The sequence below is a fragment of the Poecilia latipinna genome, unplaced genomic scaffold (assembly GCF_001443285.1).
Source record: "Poecilia latipinna isolate Pla-1442-1.1 unplaced genomic scaffold, P_latipinna-1.0 Scaffold13, whole genome shotgun sequence".
Lineage (NCBI taxonomy): Eukaryota > Metazoa > Chordata > Actinopteri > Cyprinodontiformes > Poeciliidae > Poecilia > Poecilia latipinna.
In genome coordinates, this window is record NW_015112629.1 from 517,125 (window position 1) to 523,935 (window position 6,811).

Consider the following 6,811-nt stretch of genomic DNA (forward strand, 5'->3'; position numbering starts at 1 on the left):
AGCCCAAACGGGGAAAAAATTTTTCCCTTGCCCCCACTTGATTTTTCCTTTTTTTTTTTTTTTTTTTAATCTTGAATGGGCAAAACAATTCCCATAAAATCTGCAATCCACTTTAAGGTACCCGTAGAATAAGCATATCATAAATCCTTCAGGATTGCAGAGTTGGAGACAGATATTTGTATGTGCCGATGATGGACACATAATGTTCATTTTATTGTGTTAGTGGTTTATTTCAACCTACTTTTTCCAGAATGGAATGATTATGCAACGTACAAAGTTATGTACATATGTTCTTAATGAAGAACTGGAAATCCAAACCGGGTCAAACTTTTATTTACAGGCTCAAATATACCTAGCAACACACCTAACAACCCTTGAATAATTGTCCCCCACCAATAGCAATTTTCTCTTCAAGTTGCTGTAGAGAAATTATTATCTGTAACATTACCTAGAGATTTTTTACCTTGATAATTAAGGTCTAAGTTAGCTGTGGGCATATACAAATCCAGAAGAGGGATTAAATATATCATGGGAAAGTTGATTTTCTATACAAGGCACCTAAAATTTTACATCAGTCCAAGTATTATATTCCAGGAGTGTTTCTTGATGTGATACATGCTTGCATTGTAATGGAAGTTGTGATTTTTGCCAATTGTGCAGCTCCATTTTTGGGTATATTTCTGTCTGTATATTTGACAGCTCTTCTATGCAGAATTAGGAAAGTTGACAATTTTATGACATGTACAAAGCTTTAAGGCATCCATTTAAAAAATCCATGCTTTTATTGTTTATTTTACTAAATTAAATGTTTTTATTAAATTACATTTCGTTGTAAATTTCATCTTGAAGTAAAAACAGATAGACGAATTGTATGAATTTTAAATTTAAAATATTAGATTAAAAAATGCATTTCATTATTGTCATTTCTAGGTCTGCACGGATTTATAAAAAAAAAACACTCAATTGGCAAAGGCAATGAACTCCTTTCAAAATACTTTGACATGAATAATAAATAGGTAGGCACCAAATTGAGCAGCACTGATTTGCCATTCAGATTTCTATATATCTGTAAATAGAGAATATGAATGCGTTTCCAAGAAAAAATAAGGCAATTTTCGCCCAGTAGGTGGCACTGTGGCCCATATTTTGAACATGAAGCGTCTCTGTTCTCACGCTCATGAATCTGACATTACACAGTGAAACTTTGAGCTATTTGAATGCTATGGCATTTTTCTCATTTATCTGTTTGTGTATCCACAGGAGGTTGCTGAGTGGACAACTTTTCTGAGCAATCCTGCAAGACAAACACACCGGAGAGCAGCCGACTACAACGAGAAGTGATTCCCCGTGAGTAAATGTGTGAGATAAGAACATCACTTTCTCTGTGCAGCATCTTTTAAGCTCACCAGGGGAACTACTCACAGCCGCAGAATATAGGGTTTCCTACCTCTGAAGACACACGTTCACATGGAAGTCTGAAAATTACAACCTAAGACTAAAATATATTTTTTTTAACAGTTTTGAGTTAACAGGGTCATTATAATCTAATAGGCAATAGGTTTCATTACTCACTGAGGGTTAATTGAGGATCCGTGACTCCTAAGACTTTTCATGTGTCCTGCCTTATAAAATATATTTATTGCTCTTGAGCATTTTGACATTTTGTCACGTTACAATAACTTTTAAGTGTAAGAATTAGAAGAAACAGTGTGTTGCTGATTTCTATTCGTAAAAATGTTAAGCGTGGCATCCATTGATCCCACCAAATGAAATACAGTACAACCAAATACCTTCAGAGGTCACTTCATCATCCTAATCGAAGCAGCTAAGAGGCCCATATTTACTGTGGAGCAGCTGCAGAGATCCAGAGCTCAGGCAGGAGAATCTGCTGATTGGACACACACAGATACCACAAATCTCAGCCTGATGGAAGAGTCACAAGAAAATCACCACATTGTTGAAAGAAAACCGAGAAATATGATTTACAATTTGGAAGAATTTGCACTGGTCATTTCACGCTTAAGTGAAACATGTTGAACTGCATTAAAGATACCATGAGTGGCAGAAAATTAATGTTGCACATCACCCTTAACACATTCTGTCCACTGTGAAGCATAGTGGTGGTGGCATTATGCTGCAGGGAAGCTGTTTAGAGTTGTTGGGAAGATAGACTGAGTTAAATAGAAGCTAATTCTGGCAAAAATGTCAAAACAACATGTGACTGTGGGACAGAGTTTCACCTTCTAGCAGGACAATGAACTCAAGCATAAATGCAGAGTTCAAATTGATTTATTTAGGTTAAAGCATATGGTACTTGACAGATGACCAAGTCAAAGTCCAGAGATTAATCCAAATAACAATATGTTGCAAGACTTGAAAATTCGTAAAGCACATTCTCCAAACCCAAAGTTTCATTAACATCTGGATTTCTCATTTATTGTCTATGGATTTGGTGTTAATGACTTAATTTATTATATATTTTAGTTTCAGATAAAACATGGTTCTTTAATTTTGTCCAAGAACTGTGTGCCGAATTCCATTTTATGTGTTTACAATGACATTTGTATCATTCGAAATCAAAAGTAGAGGTTTTAGGGTAAAGACAGCAATACTCTGTTAACTCGAAATAAAAGTAGCAGCTGAAAAGACACAAACCTGTTATTTTACTGTGATCGCAAATCTGCTGATTTGTGCTTGTTTCAACACGGACAGCTCCGTGCATCTTCAGCCATTGCGTGTTATTTTCTCATTTGTATGGTCTGCTTTAAATAATGGAGTGTTAAATCCCCCGCGGGTTGCTCAAAACCCCGCGTGGCTGATTACATCCTGCTTTGATTTAAATTCGCTCATCCTTTACAAACACGTTCGGAGCCCAGTTACTCTGCCCGGAAATTAGTGGGCTGGTTGGATCGATTAATAAATGGCTGGTAAATAAAATCTAAGTTTTGCCTCTGTGGATGACACAACCACACTCTACGTCTGTGGGAGGAGTTTTGCCTTATTCACCAAAGTCACCATAAAAACAAAAAAATCTGAATGAGCAAATTCAAAAAGATCTAAAAACATATTAATTAAGTTATTAGTCATTCTTTTTCCCTCAGGTTGGACTTATAAAGGTGCCTCATCAGGTCTTTAAAAGAGCTTGACCTTTCGATTTCAAATGAATTATAGACAGAATAACACACAGCAGCTCTTAAATTAGATAAACATACTTGTATGGAAAACAGACCTCCGATGTGCTCTTTTATTGCCTGCTGACCTTTAAAACTGGCACTGTAAATACATTTAAAAGCAAGGCAATATGCACTGCTTTGCTTATGAAAACCAATTGCCCCATCATTGAACATTTTCACAGGAAATAATCGACACCGGGGGACAAGCGGTAGCTGCTTTTCTGATTCTCCTCTCTGTTGGTGGCAGCTGCGTATGCTTTTAATGATCATCAGCTCTCCTGTTTATGCACTTACATGGACGCACACACGGTGCAAGAAAACAGAATTGATTAATAAGATCACAGCGCTTAAAAACTAGATCAAGCTGGATGATGGAGAATCTAACTGGAATAGTTTATGCATGCAAATGTCTTGCAAGAGGGGCTGGATTTAAATCTTGTTTAATATCTTCCTGAAGGAGAGTTGATCTTTAAAATATTAATCAACTTCAGGGGAAAGGTATGATTATGTCACGTCACGCATCGTTTTGTAGAGTGGTGGGGGGGGGAGCCCTTGATCTGGGGGCGAACAAATGGCATTGATTTTAAATGGGAGACATTTCCTTGCCTCGTCTTCATGCATCAAGTGTTTTAAAGCAGATATATGTTAATCATGGAGATAATTTTGTGCTTGCTGCAGAGTTCAATAGGCATTTGCATGAGTGGGTAATCGTTATTCCCACATGATGCGTTTTGGTTTTATTTCTCTATACGCACTAAAAAGTCAAAACCAGTTACTATAAGTGTATATACCACTGAAGTTTCAGGGTGTACATTTGGTAAGCCATGAACTGAGAGAAGTGGGGGAAAAAAAAGAAACATTTCTAATCCCTCTCTCTCTGTGAAACAAGGTTTTGATGCATCACCCCACAACCTGACTGTGATGAACACAGCTGGTGCAATCGGAACAATGGTTGTTGTAATCGAGTTTTTGGATCTTGTAACAATATGTCTGTGTTTGATGTCATCTCAAGCTATGAATTCCTTACAAAAAGATCCATATTTCTTTCTCAAGTATTAAAAATATCTATATCCGTTTCACTTTTATTCCTTACAAATATCTCCTAAAAGAGCAAACGTTATGAATTGTGCTCATTCTATGTTGTTACATTGAACCACAATTATTAACATCTCTTCTCTATGCTTATATAAACCAGTTATTGAACAATTATGGTTCTTGCAAAGAGACAAACAATACACTAGCAAGTAAAATGCTTTTTGGCAACCACTAAATGTTTTGGTGATGTCTGGAAAACAAGCCATTTCAAAAACCTCCCATTTACTAAGGCACAGTCAGCAGACACTGCCTCTCACCTAGCAAACCTGAAGTTTGAGCACAAGTACTTTGTTGTTGGCTGCCGTTAACAACATGCATCCATGTGATTACATGTTGCTGAACATGTGATTGGCACATTCTCCCAATCACAGGAAACAGAGTTACTTTTTAATGGCAAGATTCCAGCCACATTACCAAAGACAATTATAGTTTGTGCGATTTACCAACTGACTGAAGGGAGAGCTATGCCACCACAGGAATTGACAGTACAACTGTGAAGGTATGCCCACACGACGTTAGACGAGGATCTGATGAGGAACACGGCCAACAGGTGGGACTAAATACACTGGGAGGGTAATCACAGGAACGAGACACAGCTGGGATCAATCAACAGGGAAGAGCAGAAACAGAGACTCACAGGACAGAAACTGAACACAGAAAAACCTTAAAATAAATACACAGAAACACGGATCATGACAATGGTCAGTTCAACCCTTCCAAGGACCATTCGAAAAGCTCACGTGAGGCTCACTTACCATTCTGAAACTGTTCACTGCATCCATAATGGCCTGAACTTAGAATTGCAGAGCAGAATTTTGCAAATTTCCACAGATATTTTGACTTTTTATCTTTGGTGGTGGTCTCGAGGTCTTTGAATTTGCATGAAGTATATAATCTGTAACTTGCTTCACAGATTCCTTGTCAGATTTTGGCTGGGCCTCTCCAGAGCAGTAGAGAGGAGAAACATGTCACTGAAATTTAATTAAAAATAAAAAATAAAAAAAGCCAGCATAAACCTAAATCTGCCAATCAAGTAGCTCATTTTTGGTGGACAATGAGAAATCACCAATCTTCATTTTTACTTTTTCACCAAGCTCACCCATTCTGCCAGCAGGATCTTTTTATACATTGCCAGGAAACAGCTATGTATCCATTTGACATATTCTTGTTAGAAAGCTTTTTCTGTTGAGAGAACTGTTTTCTGGTTGTAACAATAAAACAAAATTGCCCTGTAATAACATGAATCAATAGTCTGCAATCTATTTGATGACAGGTGGCCTCCAAAAGGCTCATAATGTTTCAAACAAGCATGGTTTACTTGACTTTGCTTTCCCAAACTGTAGAAAAACAAATTGAGAAATTTCATTAGATTTCTTGGTTTTGTAACACCAAAATATGATGGCACATGCTCTTTAAAATGCTGCATAAATAGTGAAGATAGAAGAGTTCTCTGAACGGTCTTAACTATAAATTCACACTCCAATAGCTCTTAATCCCTAAAAAATTAAACGGGAAGAGAACAGTCTGGACCTGAAATTTTATGTAGTGAAAGCAGGTAATAGCGACTGGCGATCCAATAATGGAAGAATAAGTACAAATGAAAATAAAATCTACCTGATTCATTAGAAGACGGCGACTTCACCAAAGTAATAATATAAAAATATCCAAACAGCTGAAAAATAAAATTTTATTTTAATCTTTTGATATATTTTTTTCTTTTGAGAAATGAAAGCTATTTCCTAAAAAGTTCAGTGCCATAAATTATGTTTCGTTGCTGCAAACTCAAAAGTAAGTTTAAAATGTAATTTGCTTCGACTAATAGAATTGATTTATTTTGCAGAAAGTTACAGATTTCAAATAAACTCCACTTACACTGAACATTTCTAGCCATATTCAGTTACGAAAGGGCTTTTTACTGCCACATTTTCTCACAACACTCGCACATCCGTAAACTGACGTGCAGACACACTAACTGATAGACGTGCAATGGTGTTTGCTTGTTTATCTAAAGGTGGACAGTTATAATTTACATTTTCTGTAGCCACCAGTAAACCTCATGTACTGTTTTCGCCTCTTCTTGGTAGATTTTTTTGCCGTTAATTTAAGCTGGTTGTTTTTCTGAATGCCTGAAATGAGTTCCCTTCGCAAGGTGTTTGGGCTCTCCCTTAAGCCTCTCCCATGCTTCATCTGAAGCCAAACTGTTGATGTGCGGGATGTCCCTATTTGCACCTTTCATACATGACACAGACCACCTGGGGGATACCCCTCCCACTTCAGTATGTCCTTCCCGTTGGGATCCCCACTCCCTCCCTGTATCCTCTGTTTTGCTTTATCAAAACAGTCAAGGAGAGAGTGCCACACTTTTCTGCAGACAGCCTCCTCCTCACACCACAATGTATCAAGTATTTCCATCCAGGAGTTTTAAGCCACTTAGACAGTCTTTGCAGTTATTTAGCTAAGAACCAGAAAATGTATTTAATTCCTTATCACATCTGAAACATACAAAATGTCTTTACGTGCCCAGTGGATAAAAAAAATACAGA